This window comes from Sceloporus occidentalis, unplaced genomic scaffold, assembly GCF_023333645.1.
Source record: "Sceloporus occidentalis isolate IW3139 unplaced genomic scaffold, rSceOcc1.0.p SCAF_1, whole genome shotgun sequence".
In the NCBI taxonomy this organism is placed as follows: Eukaryota; Metazoa; Chordata; class Lepidosauria; order Squamata; family Phrynosomatidae; genus Sceloporus; species Sceloporus occidentalis.
Genome location: NW_028316981.1, coordinates 127,758,820 through 127,775,208, shown reverse-complemented (window position 1 = coordinate 127,775,208; position 16,389 = coordinate 127,758,820). Strand labels below are relative to the sequence as shown.

At 40.5% G+C, this 16,389-nt stretch overlaps 1 long non-coding RNA gene across 1 annotated transcript in view; it reads right to left on the bottom strand.

Moving 5' to 3' along the window:
• The window catches only part of LOC149322121 (uncharacterized), a 241,442-nt gene extending 227,042 nt beyond the window's left edge, over positions 1–14,400 (bottom strand). Inside the window, exons 1-2 of the long non-coding RNA XR_016282107.1 lie at positions 14,345–14,400; positions 13,202–13,518 (exon numbers count right to left, since the gene is read on the bottom strand). This is a non-coding gene — a long non-coding RNA (uncharacterized LOC149322121). The remainder of the gene's footprint in view (positions 1–13,201; positions 13,519–14,344) is intronic.
• Between the last annotated feature and the right edge of the window lie 1,989 nt (positions 14,401–16,389).

Sequence of the window (16,389 nt, the reverse complement as noted above, 5' to 3'; positions counted from 1 at the left end):
TATTCCTTTCTTCCTACTGCTTTCCACTTTCTCAAGCATTACCATCTCTTCTAGTGAGCCATGTCTTCGTATAATATAGCCAAAGTATGACAAACTCAGTTTAGTCATTTTTGCTTCTAGGGAGAGTTCTGGCTTGATTTGTGCTAGGACCCATTTATTTGTTCTCATAGCAGTCCACAGTATCTGCAGGATTCTTCTCCAGCACCACATCTCAAATGAGTAGATTTTTTCCCTATCAGCTCTTTTTTCTATGGCTTTCACATCCATCCATACAAATGTGGAATACTATGGCATGGACCAACCTAATACACACATACACACCTCAGGATCTTGTTTAGTTCCTTCATAGCTGCCCTTCCATGCCCTAGTCTTCTTCTGGTTTCTTGACTGCAGTCTCTGTTGTGATTAATGACTGAGCCAAGTTATGTTAAATCTTGAACTATTTCAATGTCTTCTTCATCTACTTTAAAATTATATAGATCTGTTGTTATTATTTTTGTTGTATTACTGTTCAACTGTAAACCGTTACACTTTCTGCCTTGATTTTCTTCAATAGTCTTTCCAAATCTTTGCTACCTTCTGCTAGTAGTATGGTGTCCATCTGCATGTCTCAGATGGCTGGTGTTTTTCCTCTAGTTTTCATGCCTCCTTCTTCTAATCCTGCTTTACATATGATATTTTCAGCATACAAGTTGCACTGATAAAATGCAGCCTTGCCTGACTCTCTTGTCAACTGAAAACCATTCAGTTTCTCCTTATTGTGTCCTAAGAGCAGTCTTTTGTCCTGTGTAGATTTTACACATCAGAACTATCAAATGGGTTGGCACACCCATTTCTTTAAGAGCAAACCACAGTTTTTTTGTGATCTATACAATCAAATGCTTTGCTATTATCTATAAACCACAGGCTGAGTTTCTTTTGAAATTGATTGGTACATTCCATTATCCACCATATGTTTACTAAATGATCCCTAGTGTCTGTTTCTTTGTTGAATTCAGCTGGATGGGTGCAGTGCCAGAAAAACAGCCTCAGAGAGCCTCACGTGGCCACAGGGCCACACTTTGCCCACCTCCAGTTTAAAGTTATACATAGAGTAACTGGGAAGTGGCCTCACTAGATGATGAAGAAAGAATAACATATAGGTGTGATACAGACCACACAAATGCACCATGCTAGTGCTGATTTTAGGGTTAGGGACTGCACGGCAACTGCATGGTCCCTAACCCTAGCACATTGCGGCAGCGTAACATGGGTGCCTCCATTGTGACGTAAGCGCCGTGCAGCGTCCGCACGGCACCACACATCGCTTATGTCATGAGTGTGCCATTATTTAGGAGCTGGTTTTTACTGTGCCTTGTGCTCTCTTGCAGGTATTGAAGTGATGACAATAACAAAGCATTGTTGATAACAGCTGTTACCAAAAGGTAACAGCTTACAATAATCAGGTTTTGTTTTTTAAAAAATTAAGGGGAAAGAACTTGTTTTAGTTACTTTTCAGAAATGGAAGAAGGAACAAGTTTCTTTTTAAAAAATAAAGTAAATGTAATGGAAACATCAACTAATCCAAAATATGGCAGCCAGAAATCTAGAAGTGACCATATCACACCTATATTAAAATCTCTTCATTGTCTGCCTATTAATTTCCAGGCACAGTACAAGGTCTTGGTTATAACCTTTAAAGCCTTTTTATGGCTTGGTCCAGCGTACTTACAGGATCACCTTCTCCCATATAATCCATGCCACACATTAAGGTCATCTAGTAAAAATTAACTGCAGACAGCCAAAACTAGGCTGGCTGCAGTTAATCAGAGAACTTTTTCCTTGGCCACTCCCAAGTTATGGAATATCCTGCCAGAGGAGATCCAATATATTACCAATCTTGAAAGCTTTAAAAAGGCAATCAAGACCAACCATGTTTCTCCAAAAATAAGATACTGTCTTATATTTATTTTTCCGCAAAAATATACAATATGGCTTATTTTCATAGGATGTCTTATTAAGTATGGTACAACAATCTACATTTATTCAAATTTACTTAAGTTGTCTTCTTCTGGAACATCGTCATAACTCTCCAAACCCGGAATTCCATTCTGAATTTCTTGCAACTCCATTTCCTTTAGAACCATTGGCCCCAATCTTTCCGCTCCCTTCCCACCCCCTTCCATTCCATGCCAGGCGTATAACTATGTCTTAATTTCAGGGTGTGGCTTATATTGTGCAAATGCTTAGAAATCCTGCTACGTCTGATTTTATGAGTATGTCTTATTTTGGGGGAAACAGGATATCCCTTGCGGCAGGCCTTTTCAGTTTAACATTCCAACAATCCCCTGTCAATTTAATTAATCACTTAGTAATGCCCACTGCTTCTGACCTGTTTTTAATAATTGTTTTTAATAATAGTTAATAATTTAATTGTATCTTATTGTAGATGGGAAGGTTGGGAGGGCTTGGGATATAATGGACAATGAGATGCTTATTGTATGTTTATTGTATTTTATGGATGTTTTATTGTTAGCCACTTCAATCTCTTTGGAGAAGTGGGATATTATTATTATTATTATTATTATTATTATTATTATCTTTTACCAAAAGGTAACAGCTTACAGCAATCAGGTTTTGTTTTTAAAAAAATAAGGGGAAAGAACTTGTTTTAGTAATTTTTGATAAATAGAAGAAGGAACAAGATGCTTTTTAAAATATAAAGTAAATGTAAGGGTACCAAACATCTGGGCTGTGGATTCTACGTAAACAATAACTTTCCAGACTTTCACTCTGTCTGATTGTAGAGCTGGCCTTGTCTCATACACAAACATTGATCCTGTGCACACTGATCCAAATATGTGTGGTTATTGCAAAGGTTGGACATTGTTGAAATAGACTGTATGGTAGCGGGAGGATTGAGGCAGCTCTCCTTGTTACAATATCATTGACAATGAGCAGTTGTCATTATTATAGTATTATTTACAATCCTGCTCTCCTTCTAGGCCTTAGAATCCAGAGTTTCAGATGATACTACAATGACAGAACAAGTTAAGTGAAATCCAGCTGTGCAGCAACTGAAGAAAAAAGGCAGGAAAAGGATATCCCTGTGGTTAACTTAACCACCCATGAAAATCATGAATAGATGCATTGGAGTGTACTGTTTCTGTGAGAAATCAGTGACAGGACTTAAATCTGAACAGAAAATCTATAAAGCATCAGAGTGCATGCATCTTAGGTTGTCTGTAAATGGAATGTGAAGAGGGGAGAGGAACACTCGTGTTAGGCTAATGAGTTCTTCTTGCCAACATGGCCAGTCCCTGGAAGTCAGTGACAGCAATTTCAAGATTATTCAGTTGTGATGGACCTGGTTATTGCTTGGATTGGAGACCTCCAGGAAATGCAACGAGTCTCCAGGTAGAGCTAGGGAAGAATCCTGCTTAAAACTGTGGAGATCCCCTGCCAGTCAGTTGGCAATACTAGGCCAAAAAGGCCAATGATCTGAGTCCATATAATTCAGCTTCCTATGTGCCAATGAAGTGTGAAATGGGCACACAAATGCTTACAATCAACTCATCTGGGATGTAAGATCCATAGGGGCAGTCAACAGTACAAGCTGTTAGTACAGATTTGGATTCTGAGGTGTTCCAACCAAGGACTTCCAATAGAGTTGGGAAGAAAAGAATATTTTCCATTATTTGTTTCCTGGTAGAAAAATTAATTTCCTGACACTCTAGGAACCTGGCCGGAAGCAGTATAATGGCAAGAATTTTGTGAAGTTTTCATCAGGTATTTGCAGATCTCAAAGTGTTTCGGGAAATTATTCTATAATTATTATCGATCCTTGGGAGAGGCAGAAAATATAAATAAACATTATTATTATTATTATTATTATTATTATTATTATTATGAAGGCACCACACACACATCACACTCTCTCAGCCTCAGGGGCTGGCAAAGGAAATCCCCTTCTGATGAAGCTTACCCCATGACAGTTTTATCTAGGGTCACTAGTAACAACTTGAAGGTGCGTGCACGCACGCACACATATCCAAGGCACACTCCCTCCACTTCAGGCTAGCAATAGCAAACCTGCCTCTGAACAAACTTGTCAAGAAAACACCATGATAGTGTCACCTTAGGGTCACCATAAGTTGGAAACAACTTGAAGGCACCATACACATGTCACACTCTCTCAACGTCAAGGGATGGCAAGAGTAAAGCCCCCTCCTCTCCTTCCCTCACCATCCCATGCCTTTAACTAGCTCTGGGAGCCAGTTATAGTCATGGGGGGGGGAGTCACACAGTTGCTCCTTCCCCCTCCTCTTCAGGAAGCCAGTTAAAGGCACAGGAGAGTGGGGAAAGAAAAGGAGCAGGCGCACAGTGGCTCTTCATCTTCCCCCCACTTCCCGTCCCTTTAATTGCCTCCCCAGAGACAGTTGAAGGAACAGGAGGGTGGGGAAAGAGGAGGAGCTGGCACACATGCTGGCAGAGAGAGCATCACATGGCAGATATGGCACGTATGCCATAGGTTCGCCATCTAGGATTTTGGACATGTATTTTTGTTCAAGACCTGTGCAGTAATCTTGCACACATAGATAACAAATGGCTACCTGGAAATAATATTTTGTGTGTGAAAAATCTGGAAGTCAGATCTTCAAATAACCAGTGGTCCGAATAAAACAATGCCTAACATCACTATATGCTTGAGATAAACTGTGTGGGATTTCTGTATCACCACATTGCCCTATTTATGAAGTTCCCAGAGACAACTGGGATGTCTGCTACTAGAAACAGAACACTGAAGTAGATGAATGGACCCTGACTGGTCTGCCAAATGGGACCAGCCCTACCACTAGGCAGAGTGAAACAGCCACCATAGGCAGCAGAATGTGGATGTCGTGAAAGACCAGCAAATTGTTAGTTATCTGGATTGTGATTGTTATGCTTTTATTGCCAAAGATGGGGAGAGGTGCTCAAGGAGATCTTTCTGCCTCATACCAAAATAACAAGTAATGTGTGAGAGGAAGACACTACTCTTCTAACTCTGGGCACAAAATATCATGGGCTAGCCCTGCCTGCAAGTCAATTCCTTCCCCCACACTCCCTCCTCTTCTACTCCCTTTCTTTTTCAAAGAAAGAGATCTTTTGACTTTGATTCTAGCAATGTATGTACTTGGGCCTTCTTATGAGAAAGAAGTTTGGCCTTAAAAATGAAAGAAAGGCAGGACAAGTGACAGTTTACACAAGAAACAGAATTGTTGAGGTACCAAGAAACTCAATCCACATATTCTAAATGTTGCCACCATTGCTATTTCCACTCTGTTATTTTTCCATTCATTCACTTTCTGTCCATTTCCCCTTCAGTACTTCAAAGGAAACTTCCTTCTAAACTATCACTGGTATCCAAAGGACTTTTTAGGATTGCCCAGTGGGCTCAAACTCAGTCATACTATCTGAGCTGTTTATAATTACCTGTGACTGGCTACCTGTGATAAGCACATAACTGTGAGCTTTGCTCTCCAAATCTATTCTTTTTTGAGAGGTTAAACTGAGTGATTCATCAGGCTCTACCCCTGTTCCTTAGTACTGTAATGCTGGTTGGTTTGTTCAATTTTGGTTTTTTGTCTCTGTAATTCCATATCCTCTCCATTCACCTTCCATTCTATCCAACTTAGTCAAAAAGTAGGGCCCATTTATCTAGCAAGCCAATGTCACTACATTAATTTGAAGCTAATACAAGGCTTCAGTCTTCAGGGGGTTCCTGTACAGCTTCATCAAGACAAGATCTGTCTTCACTGCTGTGAGATTTATAGAAGGCATCTTAAAGCTGTCAGTGTGTCTGTCAAGATTTCAGGTCACATTTAGGAAGTTATATTTTAAGAACCACAGGTGTTTTTGAGCCCACATAAGTGACATAAAAGACTCTGCCAGATGAGCTGCTCATGAATTCCTTCTTGTTCTAATACAACCCAGCAACCAATCTACATTTTTGTTTCTATTTGTTAAGAAAGACCAAGGATTTTATCACGCAAGCCTGAATTTTATCTTGGTCTTGCCACAATTGCATTATTAAATATGAATGAAAATATACTGCTTTTGGAGATGTTATTACCACACCTCTCTTCAATAATGTGATAGGGCTTTTGTGCCATCAGTGGTCTCTGCACACTCTCTTCCACGTTTCCCCTTAACCCTACCCAGCATTTTTATTTGTATTTGTAACATAATCGAAAAGATATGGGAATGAAATTTTGTGGTGGTGATAGTAGTGGAGGAAGAGGAGTGAAAAAAGAGGGGAAGAAAACAGGCTGCCTGGGAATAGTGATAGGAGGAGGAGACAGGGAAAGGAGGAGGTTGAAACCCTGTGACTGTTCAACATTGGGACTTCCATGGACTGTCACTATTTCACCTATGGAGTAATGGAGTAACAGTGCAATTGGTTGCTTATCCCATCAAAGAAAAGATGCCCTCTAACAACACTTCAGAGGCACAGCAGCAAAGAATCGGAGGCAACATCATGTGATAGCTACTGTCAAAGGTGCTATTCTCTTGCTAAGATTGCTGTTTGATTCCCCCCCCCCCCCTTTGTGATAAGGTCTCAAGTGGAGGGAAGAGGAAAAAAGGGAAATGGCCTAAGCAGGGCACATATTCCATTTGTACAGATTCCAGTCATTGTCTCTATTTTACATAAGTTTGCTTATCCACACCATTGTTTTCCATGTTTCTGGGTTATTCTACAACTGCTGATCCAGATGTGATGGGTGATGGAAACACCAATATTCTGGCTGGGATATCTAACATATACATTTCTGTCTCTGTTCATGAAAATAGAGGTGGGAGGGTCTGCAGAAGAGGATAAGTGTCTGCTTGATTAGTGCTCATTGTCTGCTGGGAAACCCCTGACCCTGGGAGAGTTCTCATTTGCATTTCTTGAGTCTTCATCTTGCTATTTTTCAGGACTAGTGGCCAAACCTTGTTTACTTTAAGGGATTCTTATTTCCAGTTGAAATTATCCAGATGTTTGTGGATTTAAATGGCTTCCCTGTACATCCTGACATGGTAGTTGTTGGCATGGTTCAGAATTTATTATTATTATTATTATTATTATTATTATTAACCTTTATTTATAAAGCGCTGTAAATTTACACAGTGCTGTACATACAATCTTTTTAATTAGACGGTTCCCTGCCCTCAGGCTTACAATCTAAAAAGACATGACATAAAAGGAGAAGGGAAAGGTGGTGGGGCTAGTAGGCTAATACATATAAAGTACATAGCAATACAGGAAATGTTTCGATAAAACAGGCATCAAAAGAACATCAAATAGCAAGCGACAATTATGCAATGCCTGGGAACACTTCTCTGAACAGGATGGTCTTCAACTCTGTTTTGAAGCTGGTTAAAAAAGTGAGGGGGCAGCGAGTGAAAAGGGGAGAATCCTAGATGGGGCAGAGGAAATCCTGGGCTGGGACAGCAGACCTTGATTACCAGAGCGGAGGGCCTGAGTGGGAAGGTGAGGAGAAAGAAGGTCTGATAAGTAAGGAGGGGCCAGCCCATGGAGGGCTTTAAATGTCGACAGCAGGAGCTTGTACTGAATACGGAAAGGGAGGGGAAGCCAGTGAAGGGATGCCAACACAGGAGAGATGTGGTCAGAGCGGTGGGTGGAAGTGATAATGCGTGCAGCTGAATGCTGGACAGAGATTAAAGGACGGAGGTGAGAAAGAGGAAGCCCAGCCAGGAGGACGTTACAGTAATCCAGTCGTGAGATCACTAGGGCATGGACCAGGATCTTGGCAGTAGAGGCGAAGAGATATGGTCGGATTTTAGCAATATTGTACAAAAATTTCAGTGTTTTCAAACAGTATTTTATGCCCAGGATGGTTTGTAACATGTTCTGCTACTGCTGATTTTTCTGGCTGACCCAGTCTGCAGTGTCTCTTGTGTTCCAGTTGTATGGGTTCTGTATGCTGCCTCCTCTGGTCCCTGTCTGTGTTAGAATCAACAATAAGGTCCTGTTATGATGAGATGGCAAGGGAGTCAGATAAGGCTGTATCCTTTTATCCTATCTGTTCAACTTGTATGCAGAACGTATTATACAAAAACACAGAAGACGGAGGAGTGAAAATAGGAGGAAGGAATATCAGCAATCTAAGATACACATATGACACCATACTGCTAACTGAAAACAATACAGACTTGGAAGAACTACTAAGGAAGCTCAAGGAGGAAAGTATAAAGGCAAGCTTATTGTTGAACATGAGAAAAACAAAAATAATGACTACAGAGAATTTACACAAATTCAACCTAGACAATGAGGAAACAGAAATAGTAAAAGAATTCTCATACATGGGACCAAATATTGATCAGATTAGGGACTGCAGTCAAGAAATCATAAGAAGACTAAGAATGGGGAGGGCAGCTATGAAAAGATAGAAAATATCCTAAAATGTAAAGCTATACAACTGAGCACAAAAGTTAGAATCATACAAGCCATTGTACTCCCTATCACCATGTACAGATGTGAGACCTGGACAGTGAAGAAAGCAAACAAGAAAAAATAGATTCATTTGAGGTGTGCTGCTGGAGAAGAGTGCTGAGGATCCCATAGACAGCCAAAAAGACCAACAAATGGATTCTAGAACAAATCAAGCTTGAAATCTCCCTAGAAGCCAAGATGATTAAGCTGAAATTGTCATACTTTGGCCATATCACGAAAAGGCACAACTCATTGGGAAATGTTTTTAATTATTATTACTTGTGTTTGTTTTTGTAAAGCAATATTCTTGTAACACCCCCCCCCCCAATGTGTCAGGGATTGGACCCATGTATGTGTGCCACAACTGTTTATTTCTTTGCTGGAAAGGCAGTCAAGGGCTCACAGATCAACATTGGTCCACAGACCACCACTTTGAGTGGCATTGTTCTAAAGCATCTGGACTGACCTGTATTTGTCAGATGAAACTCCAGTTTGTGTGCCAAATGATCTGGAGATTCTTTCCTAATTTGCTATTGCTGTTAACTCTCCTTGAGTGGAGTTTGACTCATGGTGACCCTGTGGAGGAGACATCTCCAAGATCCCCTGTCCTCCACTACTCTCCTCAGATTCCGCAGGCTCAGGCCTGCTGTCTCCCAGATTGAGTCTAACCATCCAGCATGTCTTTCTCTCTTCCTACTGCCTTCTGCCTTTCCTATCATTATTGTGTTTTCTAATGATTCATGCCTTCTCATGATGTGACCAAAGTACAATAGCCTCCATTTAGTGATTCTGGCCGTTTAGTGATCCACAGCACTTTTCTCCAGCTCTACATCTCAAATGAACTGATTTTATTTCTAGTGGTTTTCCCCATTGTCCAGCTTTTACATTGCTTTGGATGATCCTCACTTTAGTGCTCAATTGTATATCTTTACACTTCAGCATCTTTCCAGTTCTCTCATAGCTGCCCTTCCCAATTCTAGTTGTCTTCTGATTTCTTGACTGCAGTCTCCATTCTGACCAATATTTGATTATAGGTATGGAAACTCTTTTACTATTTCAATTTTCTTGGTATCTAGAGTGAATTTTCGTAGATCTTCCAGGGTAATTATTTTTGTTTTCCTAATGTTCAGCATTGAGCCTAGCTTGCCACGTTCCTCCTTTACCCTTTTCAGCTATTGTTCCAGATCTTTGTTGGTTTCTGCTAACAGTACTGTGTTATCTTTATGTCTAAGGTTGTTAATGTTTCTTCCTCCAATCTTCACTCCACTTTCCTCTGTGCCTAAGCCTACTCTGCATATGATATTTTCTGCATACAGGTTGAACAAATGGGATGATAATATACAGCCTTTCCTGACCCTTTTGCTGATTGGGAACCATTCTGTTTATCCGTACTTAGTTCTATGGCAGCCTCATGTCCTGAGTAGAGGTTAGGCATCAGGACAATCAAATGTAGTGATACACCCATTTCTTTGACAGCATTCCATAACTTTTCATGATCTATATGCAGTCAAATGCTTTGCTGTAGTCAATAAAGCACATGCAGTTTTTCTTCAGGAATTATTGTAAGCCTGAGGGCAGGGAACCATCCAATTAAAAAGATTGTATGTACAGCGCTGTGTAAATTTACAGCGCTTTATAAATAAAGGTTAATAATAATAATAATAATAATAATAATAATAATAATAATAATTATTATTCCCTGGTGCAGTCCTTTATCCATCATATGTTTGCAATGTTATGCTTAGTGCCTCTTCCTTATCTGAATCCTGCCTGCAGTTCTGGGATTTCCCTCTCCATATATGGTAGGAGTATTTTTTGCAGAATTTTGTGCATGACTTTATCTGTGTGGGAAATTAGTGCAATTGCCCTGTAGCTGCTGCAATATTCTGTGTCTCCTTTTTAATAGATAGGAATATATATTGGTCACTTCCAATCTGTGAGCCACTTCTTCGTTTTCCATATTTGTTGACATATTTTAGTAAGAACTGTACATGATTCTGTCTCTGGATTATAACAGTTCTATTGGTATGCCATCTGTTCCTGGTGATTTATTCATTCTAAAATTATTTAAAGTAAACTAGTTTCGTACAGCTGACCACTTCTCTATTTTGAAGAAAATCTTAACAAATATGGGCCAACCAGAAACTGTTGGAATAAAAAACAACCCAAGCTTTGGCACACTATTTTGAAGCGAACAGGACTTTCCAAAGTACAGAATGTCATGACATAAGGGAGTGTGTGTGCTTTTTAAGGACATGGAACTCCTATTGGGAGCCCCCAATGTTCCCAAGTTTTTATTTGGGGGGGGGGGGGGTTGCCTAGCTCCAAATGGTTGAACCCATTATGTCTTGCCAGTTGTTGAGTTTAAAATCCTTCTGGGAAATAATAGTAATCTCTGAAGGCCCATGATTTGAACAGACAGGTCCAGTACACCATAGAAGCAAAGGTTCTGGAACAAAATTTGTATCAGACCATTGATGAATATTTGCTGAACAGCATAAGCCTAAACATGAGTAAAATAGTAGAGAAAGGAGAAAATCTAGAAGAAAGGGGACACTAGAGAATCTTTTTTATTTCTAGAAAAGTTTCCAACTCTACCTATCCCAGTCTCACCATCCTGAGCTACAAAGCATCAGTAACATTTGTCTGAACTTTTGTTTTCAGACCAGTTGGATTGTTTGCATCTTAATCACTGCCCTAGAAATTTCCACATGTACTGCTCTCTTCTCTTCTCTTTTTTCTTCTCTCTTCTTATTTTGCATTAGGTTTTGCCCAAGGATACAAAAGCCTGCTGCACAACTAAATAGTTAATTGTATACAGCTTTGAAAAGAGAGAGAAAGAGAAAAAGGGAGCATGGGTCTGCTTATGATAATACTGAGAAGAGGAAGTAGTAACCCCCTTGGCCATTGCATTCAACTGATGGGTGAAGGGACACTTCTCTTAGGTTTTCTCTGCTGTGAGGGAGAGGACATCTTTTGACCAGATGATTTAGGCAACTCTATTCCTCACACTGTGCTGATAGGAGAATGTGATGATGGCTGAGAGAGAGAAGACTGAGGTGATGAGTTTCTCCACTACAATCTGCAGAAGTGGAATGGCTTCTACTTCACTAGGAAAAGTTGTTTTTTGGGACTACACCTCCTCCAGGCCAGGCTGGCTAGGGATTTGAGGTGATAAGTGTCTCACAAAGTAATATTTTTCAAACTCTAAACTTTCAAGCTCTTCTGTTCTCAAACTTTAGCAGAGGCAGTGGCAGGGATCCTATATAATCAACATACATTATTGGCATCCTATTGGCACAGGATTCTATAATGCTTGTGCTGGCATGAGGGTTGGGAAATTCTTTTTTTCCTGGATGTGTCCCATTGAAGAAAGCCTTGTTACAAAAGCACCATTTCTGTTTATGGGTCTGTAGAAATGATTTCTGGGGTTGTATTTCCACTGTGATTTAAAGTGAATTGCTGATCGGGTTATGTGACTGTCATTCCCATTTGAAACCAGTTCTGATCCTACTGTGATCGTTTTGAATCGCGATGAAGTGAGGCAAATGCAAAAAACCCACTCTTTCCTGAGACAGGAATTGATTCCAAAGCATGTTCAACAAGTGGGAACGATGCAGCTGAATCATATTATTCTGAAGGGGAAGGACTAATGGCAGAGGGGTGTTTACCATCCCTCCTCAGGTTTTTGTAGATCCACCATTCACCCCCACCCCCATTCTCAGCGCTGCCTTTGTGGTTGTGACCTATGGGCACATGAATTTTTTTTAATGATTGAAGATTTGATTCATTGCCATTTGATTCATTTACAACTACTTGCCATTACCTGGGTGATCCGACAGCAGCTCATCTTCTCTCTCTCTCTCTCTCTCTCTCTCTCTCTCTCTCTCTCTAGTTCCCAAGCTGGGCTGCCCAGGCTGCCGCTCACATCACTGATGACGCACAGATGATTGACATGCATTTTGTAGTGGGGACAACAATCATGCCAATAAAGAAGCAATTACAAAGGGATAATGAAAAGATCCACTTTCATAGTGAGAACGATGGCCATTTTAGAAGGCAAATCGTAAACAGGTTTAAATGTAAGTGGGAATGAGCCCTGGTTCTCATCAGAGCATCTTCTTGGCCTTAGCCTTGATACTGCCTTCAGTGGGTATTTTTCTGTTCAAGGAAAGCAAAATAAACACCTACACATGGGGCTGGGAATACCTTGACCACTGTCATTCCCACTCCCACCCTGCTGCCTGTCTTCAGAGATTTTTTAAAAATCTATAACAGCAGTGTCAAAGAAGGCAACTTGATGAGAAATTTGCATGCCACCCTTCCTGCCATTATAATTTCATTCTGTCTTTGTAATTGTCTGATATTACATTGTTCCCTGCCGGAAGATTAATTAGCTAGTCTTACCCTCCAACATACCATTCCTCTGAAGCCCTCAAGGAAGCTGGCAAGATGCCAAGTCTTGAGTATTTTGCTATGCAGGCTGCCAGCTGCTTCTCTTCTCCCTTAACAACAGTTGCTGTGCCAACTGACCCCTTTTCCCCCTCCCTCTCCCTCTGGCTCCCCAATCCCTCTGCCAAAAAGGGAACCAAGTTTTAATGCCCTAGACTGACTGGGTACAAGGGGGAGGGTGGAGATGGATGGACGGGAAAGGAATATATATATATATATATATATATATATATATATATATTTAAAAACCGCATACACAACCCGAAAAGTCTGATTGGCATAATTACTCACACTCATTAAGTATGGCTGCACTGCATATGCAAATTGAACGAGTCAAGAGCACGAGGCGAGGCGCGTCAAGCTGCAGGAGCACCAATAATGCCTTTCAGATTCCTCAGTCCTGTCTATAGCCTGGTTGGGAAGAATGAGAGCGAGATGGCATCTTGCCGGGATGGTGTGCCGGACTGACAGAAAACAGCCTTTGCATTCAAGCTCAAAACCTATGACGTTGTTATTGTTGTTTGGTATTAGTGGTGTTTCTGCCTTCCTTCCTTTCTTTCTTTCTTTCTTTCTTTCTTTCTTTCTTTCTTTCTTTCAACAGAGAGCTCCTTGGAAAGGGAAGACAAGAAGGAAAAGAGACATCAGAGGGGAAGTAAAGAAAATGGGGCAGGGGGAGCTGAAGGTGGGAAACGCATGGGGAACATGACCAGCCATTTTGGATTTAAAGGAAACAGTGGGGCAAAGTGAAGGGAAGCCACCAAACTGCCTAGAGACATCTCCTCATCTTCCACCACATCCCACCCTATCTAATTTTTTCCCTTCCCTCTCCCAACAGGTCACCGTCCTCAGCGATCAAGATCTGGTATTTCGAAACCACCATTAGCTAAAACAATGGCATTTTGCATACACATGAAAACCGCTTATTGTGTATTCTCTTGGCAAGGAGCCCAATCCAGCACCGAATATCAGCATGCCAGGCAGTATATCTTCTGCTTTGTTTTTGGCAAAGGGTTTTTTAAAGCCTCTTTCTGCTTTCATTATTCCTGTGTTGTCTTTTTAAATTGTTAATGCTGAAAATGAACCGTTGCTTTTAATTTGTCAGATTCCAAACGAATATGCTTAAATGCCTCTCTCCCCACCAAAGATGCCCTTTTTGAGGAAGAATTGTGATTCTTCTTTTCAGTCCATAGCTATACTTTTATTTCTGTTTTATTGATTTATATTTGCATTTCTGTTTATGATTGGTGAAGAAAACTTACCTCCCCACCATGACTTCAGTCATACAGTGCTGAGAAATGAATTGTTACCATGTTTTTGTGGTGGAGGGGGGCATGGGGGGGAGAAGGAGAAAATTAATGAAAAGAAAAATCACAACATACATCATGCCGAACACTTAGTAGACTCGTGCTAATTAAAATGCAAGCAATTAGTTACCTCAGAGATTAGATGTGTTTGCTGAGGGTCTTCAAGTAGCTATGCTTGTCTTCTAACACTCCACATTGGTTGTGTTGTTTGTGGTGTATATTTTTTAAAAAAAACTCCACTGTAATTGCCATGGTGCAGTAGCAGCAAGGAAAAATGCCTCCCCTCTCCCCCCAGTGGATTTTGGGCTTCTTGCTGTGACCAAGATAGCATGGGTTGTTGTGTGTTTTTTTAAACTTTTGAAAATAGGTCATTAAAATATCTTTTAGAAAAAGAGAAAAGAAGGAATATAATACCAACAGTAACACCTCCCAGAAATCCTTTTGACCACTCATAGCCTGATGACGGCTTTATCTTGTTTGCAGAAGAAGCTATATCCAGTTGCAGTGACCATGACTGTTGACTGTTTTGTTAAGCCAGCTGCACAATACATTGGTGGTTTCCCACTTGGCAGTCAGCACAGGCTTTCTAACAACATTTTGTCTTCCTGCCATGTTGGCAGAGAAACTGGAACAGTTTCTGTGGGCATATTGGGCACTAGGGTGTGGTAAAATGTGTTCTCTAACCATCCCCGCTATGAGGACTATAGGAAGTGATCGAATATTATCATGGGGACTAATTAAGCTCCACCAAGCTCAGTGCTGAAGCTCAGAGAGACTACTGAAGCTGGAAACGTAGCACTCTTGGGCTTCTCCCACCCACTTGCCCCCCGCCTTCATATCTTTGTGTACTACATGAACATGAATTAAACTCCAGTGAATGTGGTATTAATTAATTACACAAAGATGTGCATGGTAGGGAAAAGGGGAGTTCTGTGCTATGCAAATGAGCTCAAAGATGAACGGCTGTAAATTTGTTTTATGCTGTGTTTTCCCTTCTCTCTTTTTGTCCACAAGGTTGAACGACAAAACTGTGCGCTAATAAGTCAGCATGTTGAACCTGCAGGCACCAACCAGGCATCCGGGAGATTTACAACCATCTGTCTCAGCATGTCAAGATGAGAAGTGGGGACAGGATCAGAGCTCGGAGGAGCTCTCGTAAGTCACTGCTCCCTGCCGCCATTTTCTTGTTCTAGAAAGGGCAAAGAAGAAATCCATTTGGCATCATCTGAAATGGCTGTTCGGAAAGGGTGTGTCCTCAGAGTGGTTCTCCATTCATTTCCTGCAAAAGGCAAATATTTAAAAAGGAATTGTGGCACAGCAAAGGGAGAGACTGCTTGATAAGATCCTGTTGGAAGAATACATTTTTAAAGGAAAAGAAAAAAGAAAAGAAAAAATACCCCAAACACTATGTGCCTGAATTTAGATTCCTTTGCACTGGTTATTGCTGAGGGTTCTGCGCTATTATGAGAACAATAATTGCATAGCCATAATGATCATGCAATACCCAACCATGTGGCCCATGAAAGCAAATAATCACATATACTGAAAGTGCTTAGTTTATTCAAAGCAATACACTAGTAACAAAACATATGCAAGCTCAATTTCAGCCCCTCATCAGGGTCCATGTACATTTCTCGTTTGGACACACAAAATAAAATTTTACGAATCTCTATGGATACTACAGGGCAGCACATATGTATCTCTGATTCTCACTCATTTGTCTTTCAGGCACCCTGTAGGTGCAAAGTACTGAGCTTCAAGAAAGGTTGCATGGAGTCCTATGGAAGCTATCTGGATCTCATTGTTCATAATGATGGCAGTTTTGCCAATAGTGCCCAGCTGATAAGGTGTTTTCATACTATTCTTTCTTTGATTGCTTACTTGCTTCTTCTTATTTCATTTTTCTCTGAGTAATGGGACTCAAGGTGGCTAATATTTCAAACAATACAAATTAAAAACAAAAAAGCATTAACAAAAGTATAAATATAAGATTTTTAAAAACCAGTTACACAATTTATGAAGTTAAAACACTAAACACTAAAAATATTAGGATGCATTAAAAGGCTATAAACCAGACTTAAAAAGAGAACTGCACAGAATGAGGGGGGGGAACCCCACCTTAGTTATGTAGAGAGCTCTTGTACCACCTTTGAGACTAACTGAAATAAAGAGGTT